Raw genomic sequence first — 12,863 nt, 5'->3', positions numbered from 1 at the left:
CAGAAGTGTCCCGAAGAATCTGTTCTTTACAGCAGCGCGAAGATCTCTAGAAATCCCGAAGAAAGGCGCTGAATTGATAGAAAAGGAAGCAATTTAAAAACCATTTATCTTTCTCGTTCTATTATTTGATACACCTTATCTCGGTGGTAAACGTAATCCGCTCCAAAGAAACTCCTACTGTCATAGGTTTCTGATTAATTGCTTTCGTGCAACGTGCACAGGTGTTCGAACAATGCGACCTGTAAAACGGCACGGGTGTTGCGCGCAGGTGTGTTCGGCTCGTGTAAAACGTATTCTCTCGCAACGACCACAATTACAATTCATTGAATGATAACGCGCTTATCGCGGCAACCTCAGCGACATGTCACGCGTTTCGTATTCACACGTTGTTCGCTTGATAAAGCCTGATTTTTCACGACGACATGATTCAACGACGCGCGATCGTTAACTTATCTTCGGCGTCGCGGTCGTTCTCCAGCGATCCACTAATTTAACACTAAACCTACCACGGTCAAAATGACCGGTAACATATTTTACAATTATTGAAACCATAAAAATCCATTTAGGGAAAATAGCAGAATTTCCTTGTCCGAGCATTTATTATACTGAAAATTACAGACGATCTCAATAAATTCCGGGTTGCCATTTTTATAAGGCAATATTTACCAGATATTGTTAATGGTAAGTAGATTTAGCGTTAATGGACGCTAGCGATTTACGGTGGGATGTTGCGTGGCCATCGAGCGTCCCATGGGAAAAGGAAGAAGTATCAAAATTTGCCAAATGCATGCTGTCATTAGACTTATTATTGTCATTACGCAAAACACAAATTTTCTTTGTCCATTGTAAGAAACAGAGGACAGATGAAAGTCTATTTTTCCGTTCAGTCATTTAAACAAGTCAAAAATGACGTTAGCAATATTCTTAAATGTTTTCATGTAATTTTACAGTTATGTATTTTACTAAGTCTTTTTCTTCCATAAATCTCGACTGATTCGGGACAATTTTAAGACACATATGCGATTCTTAAATGTGATCGAATCCTGTTTGTCACGGGTTGTATCATGAACGCGTCCCGCATCCCGAATCAGGCTTTCCGGGATGTAAAGTCACGTGATGTGACGAAGAACCTCTCGTTGATTCCGTCGGGTGCATTTTCTTCTGTCCCCCATCGACGGACGGGAATTAACTTGCAGGTTCTTTGCCCGGCGACAACCGGAAGAGAAAACCGGCCGTCATGTTTCCGGTTCGACGCTCGACGATGCTTAAGGGAGCCCGGAGCCGAGGCTTCACGCAATTCGATAAACTTTCCCCGCAAGGAGAAGAAGAAGAAGAAGAAGAAGAAGTGGACGAAGAAGCGATCGTATTCCGGCTGTATCTCGCCGCGAGAAACTTTAGGCAAAAGCGACGAAGCCGACCGTCACCCGTTCATTTTTCAGTATACACCGTGGAGTTTCACCGATATTTTGTAATCCCGGGCTCTCGGGATTGCGGACTTATTAAGAGAAATCCGCCGCCGAGCGTTCAAGTAGTCGGCGTTTAATGTGTAATTGCTGGCCGGACACGGATTCAATTTGACAAATTGTGCTCCGGGGTTACTCCTCCGGGCGTTCTGCAGTTTTCTCGTCACCGGGAGTAACTTGGCTCGCTGAGTAACAAATTATCTGCGGTACACTTTTTTCCAGAATTCGAAGAGTCATGCGTGATAAGTGCGCAAATGATAAAGAATATTACCAGAACATTGATCCTCGTGTACTTAACGATAGGTTCACGGAACACGGGAAGAGGCCATTTCCGATTACTTTATAAAAATAAGAAGAATATATTCAGCCAGGCTTTTACAATAATATGTAGTCCAAGGAATAAATGTATTGAATAAACTTGTGTACAGATATGTGTAACAGGTTTGTGTAAAATCTGTTTTGTGCCGAGTGCAATATGCAGTTCACGTTTGTTCAAATCAAACCACCGAAATTGTTTACACTTTCTGTTTTAATACTCTAAAGTACGGACGAAGTGACCTAACACTTTTATTACATGAGATTATTTCCCCTTTTTTTTAAATATTCGAAAGTTCACACGAAGTGAGTACCGTGATTTCTCCATATATGTCGCCAAGGCCTGGATGATAAACGTCGCGGAATTATTCCTACTACCACGGGGTATACCCCGTGAGGGGCTCCAAAGCTCGAAAGGCCTTGAACGTAGATTAGCTTAGATCAAAGAATAGTATCTCCTGGACGATATATGTCGCTGGCAAGTTCACAATCCCTATAATTGTAAATTGATAAATTTGGAACCGGTCATTTTGACGCGTCCCGTAAGTCTAGTGTTAACTATCCCGGGAAACAAACATTTTACAGTTCAGAATACGTGTTTTCCAAACCTACAGCTGCACAGTGTGACGAATGGCCTTTTTAGCTGGACAAAATTAACTTTCAAATAAACAAAAACTAACTGTGCTAATATAATCTAAAATAACCATGTATTAAAGCCCTTGAATATTAAAACTTAAAATTCTTTTGTTGTATGTTTACAGAGCGTGTAAACTTCACCTAAAAGACGAACACCTAACCTATAAATGAATGGGCACATTTCCATACGCGCTAGAAATATGTTAAAATGTACTAAGGAGTGTTTAAATTTCCTATATATGATGGATATAACATCTCAAAACATGTATTTTCACTTTAGTAATTCCAAATTACCGATAACATTACATTCTTTTTGTCCCTAATTAAAAATGACGTCTTCTTTGATAATATCTACTACTTGTTAAATCATTCTGTGTTACATAGATCCATTACTAACTTTGTTGTATTTTTTATTTAATCATAAATCACTTAAAATATATTGTTCGATTAACAAAAACCAACTGAATGTTGTAAAAAATTAATAATTATTCATATTTTATACACCTGTAAACATATTAATCGATAAATATAGAAAAATAGACGATTTAGAATTTCGTCCAGCTAAAAAGGCCATTCGTCACACTGTGAGCCGGCGCGATTAGGCGACCCCCGTTGCACGTCGTCTCTGAAGGGTCAGGCAGCCCTTTATCAGCTGCATTTCGTAAGAGTAGCATGCGACGTTAATCCTCGGAGTCGCGAAACTTTTCCAGTTAGAAGTATCCGAATATTTCGAGTTTACGACGCGATGGGTGATTTCCCAAGGCCATCGATACCTTAACGGTGACGAATAATTTCCTGGCAGCGCCGTGGAAAGTTTCCGGGGCGACGGTGTTCGCGACGGACTTGTCGAAGTTGCATCCGCGAGATCGAGTCACTGGTCCGCGGCGGAAGAACGGCCCGGTTCCGGTTGAACGGAGGCCCGGGCCCGATCTCGCCGGGGTTAAGTAATTTGTCGTTGCCGATGGGTTAATGTTATCCATCACTGCCGGGGAATTTACGATGTAACAAGGCCGCGGGACCGGCTTCCGCGATTTATCCTCCTCCCTTTTCCCCGTCTCTCTTCTCAATCTTCTGTCGCGACGTCCCGCCCGCCTTCCGGCGCACCCCTTTGTCGGACTTATCGCCAGCTCCCATCGACTTCCGTGAGTTTCCCTGCCCGGAGCTGCGTCCCGGAACTTTTCCCCGAAGCTGGATTTCTTGCCGAGCCTCGCGCTCCTCCAGGATTAATTAATATGATCGGCGCACCGGCGCGGCCGCGCTAACCACCCGGAAAGACCCGAATGATATCGCTCTCTTATCGGGCCTCGACCACCCACCCTGATAAACGTCTTCTTTCCAGCGACGGATGATTTACGGGATGACGGTTTCTCCGTGGAATTTCAGGGGAGGTGCCCGTTTGCGTAGCCAAGGACTTAATTAAGTGTTGGATTTTCTCCTGGGTAATCAAGTATATTGGGATTATTGAAATGTGTGACTAAAATTTGAAACATTCTCGATTCTCCTGTAAATTAATAATATCAGTGTGTGGAACGCAAGGGGACTGTTGATTGTGAAAAACTGTAAATTGCATTTGTGGACAGGGTCTCTAGAAATTGTTGTACCAATCACAGATACTCCCAGTTTCCTCTAAGACCATTGGAAACCATTATGGACCCTTGCGAACCCTTCCGAACTATTGTAGATCATTGTGGACCATTCGGGATACTCGAGGACTTTTAAGTTCCCTTGACGATCCTCGAGGAACCAGCTAGGTCCTGACGAACGCTAGTGGACCTAGACAGATCTTTATAAATAGATCTCGATCTATTCCACTCGGTGCTGATAACCTTTAATAAACCCTAATTGGTCCTTTCTCGTCCCTTTCATACGGAATGGTAATTCACGGCAATTCATCTGCTTCCAAGCGACTAGCACGTGTGTACGAAAGAAAACACGCAACAATACAACGCTTTCACGTCGAGTGAATTACACAGCGAAAACCGCTTAGAATTTTCGTTGGAGTCACCCTCGCACTCGGATGATTAATGTTGCGAGATTCCTCGGCAATTACACGGGACCGTTTCGCTAAATTCAGCAGGATCGTTTGAATCGCAATTCGCAGCAACTCGAGCACGCGGAAGACGCGAGTTACGAACGGGGCGACGACAGTGACGTTGCGTAAATACAATTAAGTGGTCCGCGGACTGGCCGTAAATCAGGATTCTCGTTCCGTCTCTGTTCGAACGTTATTGGCTCGGCCCGATGTTCGAGAGCGATGCGTACGCGACGAAGTGCCGGGCCGTTTGCGTATTTACGCGGGCTCGCCGCGTAAAAGCCGGGGCGGGGGGAGGGACTATCGGAAGGACTATCGGGGGTTTCGCATCGATTTCCTCCGGTGACTGGCAGCTTACTGCGACCGGATAATTCATTCGCGATATAGCTCGGGACACGCTGGCTTTACGACGATCGTCCTCCCGGCATTCCGCGAGCGTTCGCCGGCCGAGCCGAGTCCTTTCCGTTCGATTTTACAGTCCGCGCATCCGACGCCGGGGATTCTCGAATTTTATCGCACGCGGAAACTCGCCCATCGCTGAATCCTCGCGCAAAATGAAAGCCTCGCCGTGCTTGTATTAATCTCCGTTCGACGTTACCTCGAACGGTCATCGCGATTCTGATCCGCTCCACGTGCTTTCGCGCGCTGTCTCTCACGGCGCTCCGCAAGCCTTTATTTTTCTCGAATAAAAATCACGAGTCGTGCATCCTTCGAATCCTCTCGCAGGAAATACTTTGACATACCTCGTGGAATCGATTCTTTATTTTCCTGAATAAACTTGCCGGTTAACCATGGAGAATTCTCAAGCGAGATCTTTATGGTGACTGCTGATTTTAGAGATCGATTTGGAAATATTTTTTACGTTTTATGCCCCGCGGAGGAATATTATTTCCCGTTTTCAAAGTTTCGAGGAAAGGACGAGTCGTGCGAATCTGTACCGATGCCTATAAAATATTTTAGTTTACCGATCTCGCGAGTTTTATGGGTAATATCGGCTATGGTCGATGTATAGCGATGTTATTGTTGATTCGATCCTGGTAAAAAGAGTTTCCATTGATAATCACAGTAAGACGCAACTACCATAATAATATAAACGTGGTCGTCTGATAACTTCAATAAAGTCGGTAATCTTAAGTTTCCGGAATTGTTGAGCATCGATGTAGCAGACAAAAGTTCGGAAAAAATTCACAGCCTTGTGCGCTATCGGGTAGAATATTCCTGAATTTTTTCGTAATTTTTTGTTGAGCAGAACAGAAGAAATAATTCATTAATACCGTGTTCACCCTACAACTACCCTTGTGGCAGGGGTACCGAGTTGGGACTTTCGAGAGAGGGTTTTCTTTGGGGGCCGTATGGAATGCTATAATGAAAGATCAATTTCATTTGGGGACATCACCTTATCCGGCTATACCCATTAATATAAAAGCGATTATTATAATTCCTTGATCTAGGTCGAAAGCAAGCCGACGGAACAAAGTTGTAAAGGATCGCTTAACACGGAGATAAGCATTGCCGAAAGCAGAGATAAAGCGTCAGCGAGGAGAAGAGATGAGGAACGAGGAATTTTGATAATGGCGTAAATATCTTAATTAACGTCACCGGGTGCAGCGATCGCGCGCTCTTAATTTGTACCTATCGAGGTTTGCCGGAGGAAAAAGGGGAACCGATATCTTGACAGGTAATCACGATGATTTATCATTGCTGAATCTTTAAAGGGCTACTTTAACGATGCTGGTTGGCTCATTAGAGAGTATTTTTTTACGATTCGAATGGCAGATAAAGTACGCGAGCGCGAGCCCGCGCTCGACAAGATGGCGGCACCCAGCCGAAACTGAAACACGAGTCATCGGCCCTCGTTAAATCGGGTGACGCATGAAAACTTTCGAATTAATCTTTGAAGAAATTCATTACTGCCGCGGGGAGGCATTTAAACGCGCGGTTATGACGACAGAGGATGATCTTTACAAGCTACCGCGTTACACTGGCCGAAACAGGTCCTCGACCGCTCGACATTCACGATGCAATCGTTCCCCGGCTATCTTTTCGCGTTCAAATTGGCAATGATTCGCGTTTCTCGCGGCCAATTATTTTCAGTTCCGTGAATTTTTTAGTCCTCGATTTGTCATTTCATTGCGGAGCCAACAGGACGCCCGAGCACAAACGAGAGCGTTTCTCCTTTCACACGCGGCCCTTTTAAAATGAATTCAGTCCAGCCCGTAACGACGACCCTCCCGATTATGACGACCATCGCGTTCTTTAGTTTGCACCATTATGAAACACCTCGGATTTCGCCTGATCCAATTCATCGTCGCATATCTTTCGAAATTGTCATTGTTATTTTATAGAAATTTCTGAGAATAAGGTTAATACGTTAATAAATGTGGCTTAGAAGCTGCAAGTTGCTGCAATGATTTTTTTTTTATTCAAGAAAAATGATCAACTCTTTTTGTTTCATAAAATCTTCTGACAACAGGCTAATATGTTAATGAAATGTCCTAAAAACAAGAAACCATTGATTCTTTTCATTGAAAAAATATGATCAGTTTTGCCTGGGAGATGTAATCATGATATCAAAAATCTCAAATTTTACCTGACCCAATTCAATATTGTACATCTCGTGAAATTCACGAAATAAATTTTTAAAAAGGGAGTTAAAATGTTCATAAATGCGGTCTGGATACGGCAAGGTGGTACGTCGATCATTTTCATTCCTATATATAGCTTTCCTAAGAAAAATCCTGAAATCTATTGCGCACGCTCCAGGACCTTTCCTGGTATCAATAATCACCATCTTAATAAATCTTCTAAGCGGTATATTTCTCTATAGTTTTCTTCCACTGAAGAAAAATCCTGAAATCCATTGTGCAGGCTTTCAGGAACTTTCCTGGAAGCAATAATCGAGATAGATATCGCAACGGGGAAAAAACAACCAATTATTTTTCCGCCGGCCATTAAAACTACGGAGCACAGTTAACAACAGCAATTTCAGAAAGTGGTTTCTACGATTTAACAAGTTCTTCAAACTTGCAATTTAGCTTGTCATAAATTGCGAGCAGTACAACTATCTGCATGGAACGCGGCGTAGACGCGAAACTTTCGAACAAAGCGTGCCGGCGTGGTCTACAACCGAACTGATGTAACTCGAAAAGGATTCGAGTTCGTTTTCAGCGTAAGCAAATAGTTGCTTTAGCGACGTCGAACGCGAGCGCGAGCGGGGGGAGGGGGAGCGGGGGGGGGGGGGGAGAAACTTTATTTACCGGATGCGTTTATGGGATTCGCCGGGAGCAATCTTCGTCTCCAAATTGGTCTCGTTTGTTCCCCGGGCGTTTTCGGGCAGAGCGCGAACTGCCGGAACAGGGAAATTATGCGGTTTCGGCCGCGTTCCATTTTTGCCGGATAAATGCGGTTCATAAATATTGCAGGACGAAAATTGGAATTCAACGCGGGGGCTCGGGCCACGCCTACGCGAGCCCGTTCTCCTCGTCGGCCTCGTGTATTTCGCCGGGATGCGTTTGACAGCGAATTGATGCGCATATTATAATAGATTAACGATACGAACATTCATCCTCGGAAAATAATGGCCGGCCGCCTTATCGGTCCGCGAATTTCGACACTAAATATCCGCCCAATCGACAGTTAATGCTCGTCGCGATACGCTTGCTCGATCTAGCGAAATCGCGAATGGCGTCATAAGTTGCGAGATCCTCGATGTTTTAATGCCTCGCTGCAAATCGTATTCGAGCACGCTGTTTCATTCGCTATACAAATATGGCATCGTTCGATCTTTATGCGAAATAAAAATTGTTTGCATCAATTGCAAGAAAGAGGAACTGAATACAAGCATTTTTCTTTCTATAATAATTTTAACGTGTTGAAAATGATATATTATTAGATTCTTTTATTCTCTGTTTTAAATGTCACCTGCTAACTCTCATAAATGCATAAAATCCACGATGTCGACATTGTTCGGTGACATTGCTCATTATTAGAGACTGTTACATTATTTTCGATTTTACAATTATTAGAAGAACAATACACATCCTCGCCTAGCTCTAATTTCTTAAAATCCATTTAGAAAAATTTTATTTTGCATGAAGATCTATTTGTTAACCTCTCGACAAGCATTTGTGTTACAGTTGTTGAGCGAGAGAGTTCCCAAATGTCACTTTGTCGGCTCCTTAACAGAAAATGGCCGCGCAAGCAAACAAAGTATTGTTTCCTGTGTCTGAAAGAGCGGATCTCGGAGCTTCTGGGAGGAAGCAGCAGGCAAACGAACAATTGCGGATTGGTTTTCAGTGGAGTATCTTGATGGGTCAGGAAGAGAGCAACAGATTATAAGACCTATGCAGAACGGCAACAATATACGTCCCCCGAGACGCGTCGTCAGACTACGGACAAGGGAATTCCGTTTTCTAGAACAAACGCGCCTCGCCGCACCACCCGACGTAGATATACTGCGCTGAAAACGATAGATAGGAAAGGGGGACGATAAAGTGGGCCGGCGAACTTGCGGGAAATGTGACAATCGCCTCGACGCCGTCGGAACAGGCAAGAACGGCTGAGAGAGAGAGAGAGAGAGAGAGAGAGAGAGACCAGGCAAGAACTGGAATTGTCCTGGGGTTCGTCGTCTTTAAGAATAAGTCACCGCGCTGTGAAGGGCCGATAAATCAAGAAAAAACGTTCCCCCGCCAGAGTCCCCAGCGAAAATCGATGAATCAAGCAGATTCGCAGCGTAACCTTGCCACGAGTTACCATTTCGATTTGTCGCATAACGTATAGCGCTCGTAATCGAGTCACCGATCGCTTTGTGTCCTCGTAAAACTATATCCACACTGAAGCGAAATCGAGTTTTCATTCGGCAAAAAAGAAAAGACGGAGGCGACAAAAAGCAGCTCGATGTTGCTTCAGTGTGGACACTACTTTAAAAGGACCCTCTTTTGGTTAAATCGTCTGTGAAAACATGAAAAAAAGTTTTTCTGAATGAATCCATTACAGACTTGAAGATCGAATTTACAATGACTGCTTAAAACTTAATCTACGAATTTTTTGGCCGTTTTATAGAACCAAAATGGAGAACAAGTCTCTTGTGTTATTGTAAAGTGCACAGTACACCTTCCATTCGAAATTCGATAAATAAACCAAAAAGAAAAAAATGTACTGTTTAAACACTGCATTGTAATAATAATAGTTCTTCTAACAATAATTGTCGAAGTAACATGTAATTCTAAAAGTACAGTCACTGTTTGCATTAGTTTATCCCTCTTTCGATGAAAGCGTTCAACGCAAATTCAGACTAATTTTTTTAATAGAAAAGTGACATGGGTAAGTGGGAGGAGTTTTAGTAAAAAACGAACCAATGAGTAAATAATGTGTTATACAACAATATCGAATGTGCATCCGAAAGACACTTTTGGAACAACTTAATACAGTGTTTACTCGATATATGTCCACCAGACGGGTCTACCCAGGGACATATATCGACTAGAAAATACTATTCATTGATACCCGTATTACTCGAGGCTACTCGAGCTTTGTGGCCCCTTACGGGGTGTACCGCTCAGTGGGGACTTTTATCGGCTAGATATTTGGGACAATTATCGAGTAAAGACTGTAGATCACAAAAATATGGTTTTCGTCCTCGGATCCCATTGACTCGAAGTACGGCCGGTCGCGTGATGTACAACGCGGTCACGTACATTATATGGAAAAGGCTTTCCAATACGTGTCACCTTTTCGGTGTTGTGTATTATTACGAGTTATTAGTCGGAAACATCACGTTCGCCGTGTTTCACCCCCCGGCGGCAGATTATTTGCATTCAGCGGGGCGAGCGCATGGGAAAAAGTAGCCGGCCGTTACCGCGATGGAATCGGCAGAAAATATTCCGGCGATGCGACACTTTATCCTATGCAGCGTGCATCCTGGACCGGTGATGCCCGTTTGAAAAATCTCTATACGAGTAATTAAAGTCGGCCGCGTGTGCGCGGCATAATGAAACGCGCGCGACTACCCCGCGCGCGAATGGGAAATTTGTAGCTGGACGTGTCTGAATTTCTGAATCGGAGAAATAAGAATCGTCGGACCCGAAACAAACGGAACCGGTCCGACAACTGCAATTTCGATGCACCTCCAGTTTTCTCCGTAACGTGTCCGTCGCGCAGTGTGGACCGTTCCTATAAAATCGGTGGATAAGTCGTACGGTCCAATATTAAAAATCTTATCGTCCTTTTAAAAGTGCCCGAACATTACTGTGATTCACTGTAAATAGAAAGCGCTGCGCGCGTACAATCTTCGAAGTTCGATCGGATATAATATTCGGGAAGCATAATATTCGACGGGAGACGAGCACCGGTGAAATTACACTGTTTTCTCGATATATGTCAACAACACGGGTCCCGGAGGTACTATTATTCTTTGATCCACGTGAACGTCCTACCCGTATTATGTTTACACTCTTCGGTATACCCCGTAGTGGGGATAGTTCTGCGACTTTTATCGGCCAAGTATATTGCGACATATATCGAGAGAAGGCTGTATTTCGATCGCAAGCGGTTTCCGAGAACGATTCGCACGGTTATCTCGGTCGTATCTGTGCTCGTCCGTGAACGTAGAAATTCCGAATGGCATCGGCGCGACGCGGCGGAGGAACCGTTCATTCGCGGGGTAGCAGAAGGAGGAACGTGCGCGCCGGCATGGCATAGCTCTCGATCTCGTTAGGAGTGAACGTTCGAACGGCCGTTCATTTGCTCCGGCAGATCGTCCCTGATAAGTGTGGCGGGCCAGGGGAACGTCATATCTCGCGAAAGTTCGATAACGATCTTTTCCCGGCAGCATGCACTTCGATACAATGCAAACTTAATTAAATAGAACGCCGTCGCCGGTCTACGGCCCGCCTGGCCTGGCCTGGCCTGGCTGCTGGCTGCTGGCTTCCTCCTCGTTCCTCTTCGTCCTCTTCTCGCCATTACAGGACTCTCTAGCCCGGGGAGCAAATGGGTCTCGCTCCGGGAACACAATGCCGAGTATCGAGTCGAGGCTTCTTCAGAACGTCGCGACTAGAATCGACGTTTGAGGTGTCTCGCAAAGTGGGCTCGGGCTACAGCGGCGCGCACACCCTTTGAAATTCGAAATACATAGCACTCGAGCGACTGTTACGCTGCCTCAACCAGGGCGCAAACATGTGCTTCCGTGGACCTATGCCGGTTCTCCAGACAGCCTGCACATCCGTGACAGCTCACTCCGATATTGGTAACCGCACTGACTGCCATTAATATGCGATCGGTATTTAACCCTCTTTGTCATTAGACAGGTTGTATGCATTTACAACAAAAATGAGTGGACGTAACTGTAAAAAAGTTAGATGTCTTTGATAATGCTGTTATATTATTTTCAACCTATTAAACATATTAAAAAAGAAAATAACTTTCCGCCTCGTTTCGGCTTGTTGCAATTCAGGCGGAAAATTTTTATTTTCCATATACATCCGCAAGTCTAATCATTATATTATTTCACTCCAGGCTGTTGTAATTCAGGTAGAACATTTTTATTTTGCATTAAGTATTCGCTGTCTTGTGAAAAGAAAAGTAAGCAACGCTATCTCTGCACGAAAAACGAAATTACTTTTGGAGCAGTTTAATATTTTGCAACGTCCTTGCTCAAAAATCGGAAAGAATTCATTTGAAGCAGTTATCGAGCGGGTCCTCCGGGAGGCGAGCGAAACGCACCGGAAGAGGCTAGCGAGGCTGTCCGCGGTCTAGCGTGCGGCTGAGAGGTAGACTGTGGCGAGCATCATCAAGAATCCTCAACCGGCTCTCGAAGGATCGATCAGGGAGCGCGACGCGCACAGGCGTCCAGTCTTTAGAGACGCGTCGGGTGATTTACAGCTTCCTCTCGCATTGATCCTGCTACAGCAGCAGCAGCGGAGGCAGTAGCTGCACCGGCACCGTGGATGGCAGGTGCAGTAACGGCAACGGCAACGGCAACAGCGGCAGCACCAGGCGTCTTCCTCGGTGCACAGAATTGTGCTGAGTTCGTGCTGGCAAGGCGACGTACGAGTGATTTGCACTGCGAGCCCGCAGCCCACGGGAGGAGCATAACGGGCCAGTTAAGCCACTCGACGCCGTTTCGTGTCTGCCGCTTGGTCACCGGTAATTAACAGGCTCCGTAAAGCACCGTATGAATCGAGTGGCATCGCGGCGCGGTGGCATGCTTCTCGGCAGCTCGTGTCAAGATGCTCCCCGACACCGGAGGGACAACACAGCCAGACCCCGGGCTTTTCTTGCGCCCTCCGCTACACCGCTATCCACCGCCACGATTAATTGTCACGGAAACGTTGTTGTTTCAACGGAACCGCCCGGCGTCTCCAACCCCTCCCGACATACCTACACACCGTCGCGTCGCGTCGCCGCTGTAATTTGTAGCC

Source organism: Halictus rubicundus, chromosome 7 (assembly GCF_050948215.1).
Source record: "Halictus rubicundus isolate RS-2024b chromosome 7, iyHalRubi1_principal, whole genome shotgun sequence".
Lineage (NCBI taxonomy): Eukaryota > Metazoa > Arthropoda > Insecta > Hymenoptera > Halictidae > Halictus > Halictus rubicundus.
This window is presented reverse-complemented; position numbering follows the sequence as displayed.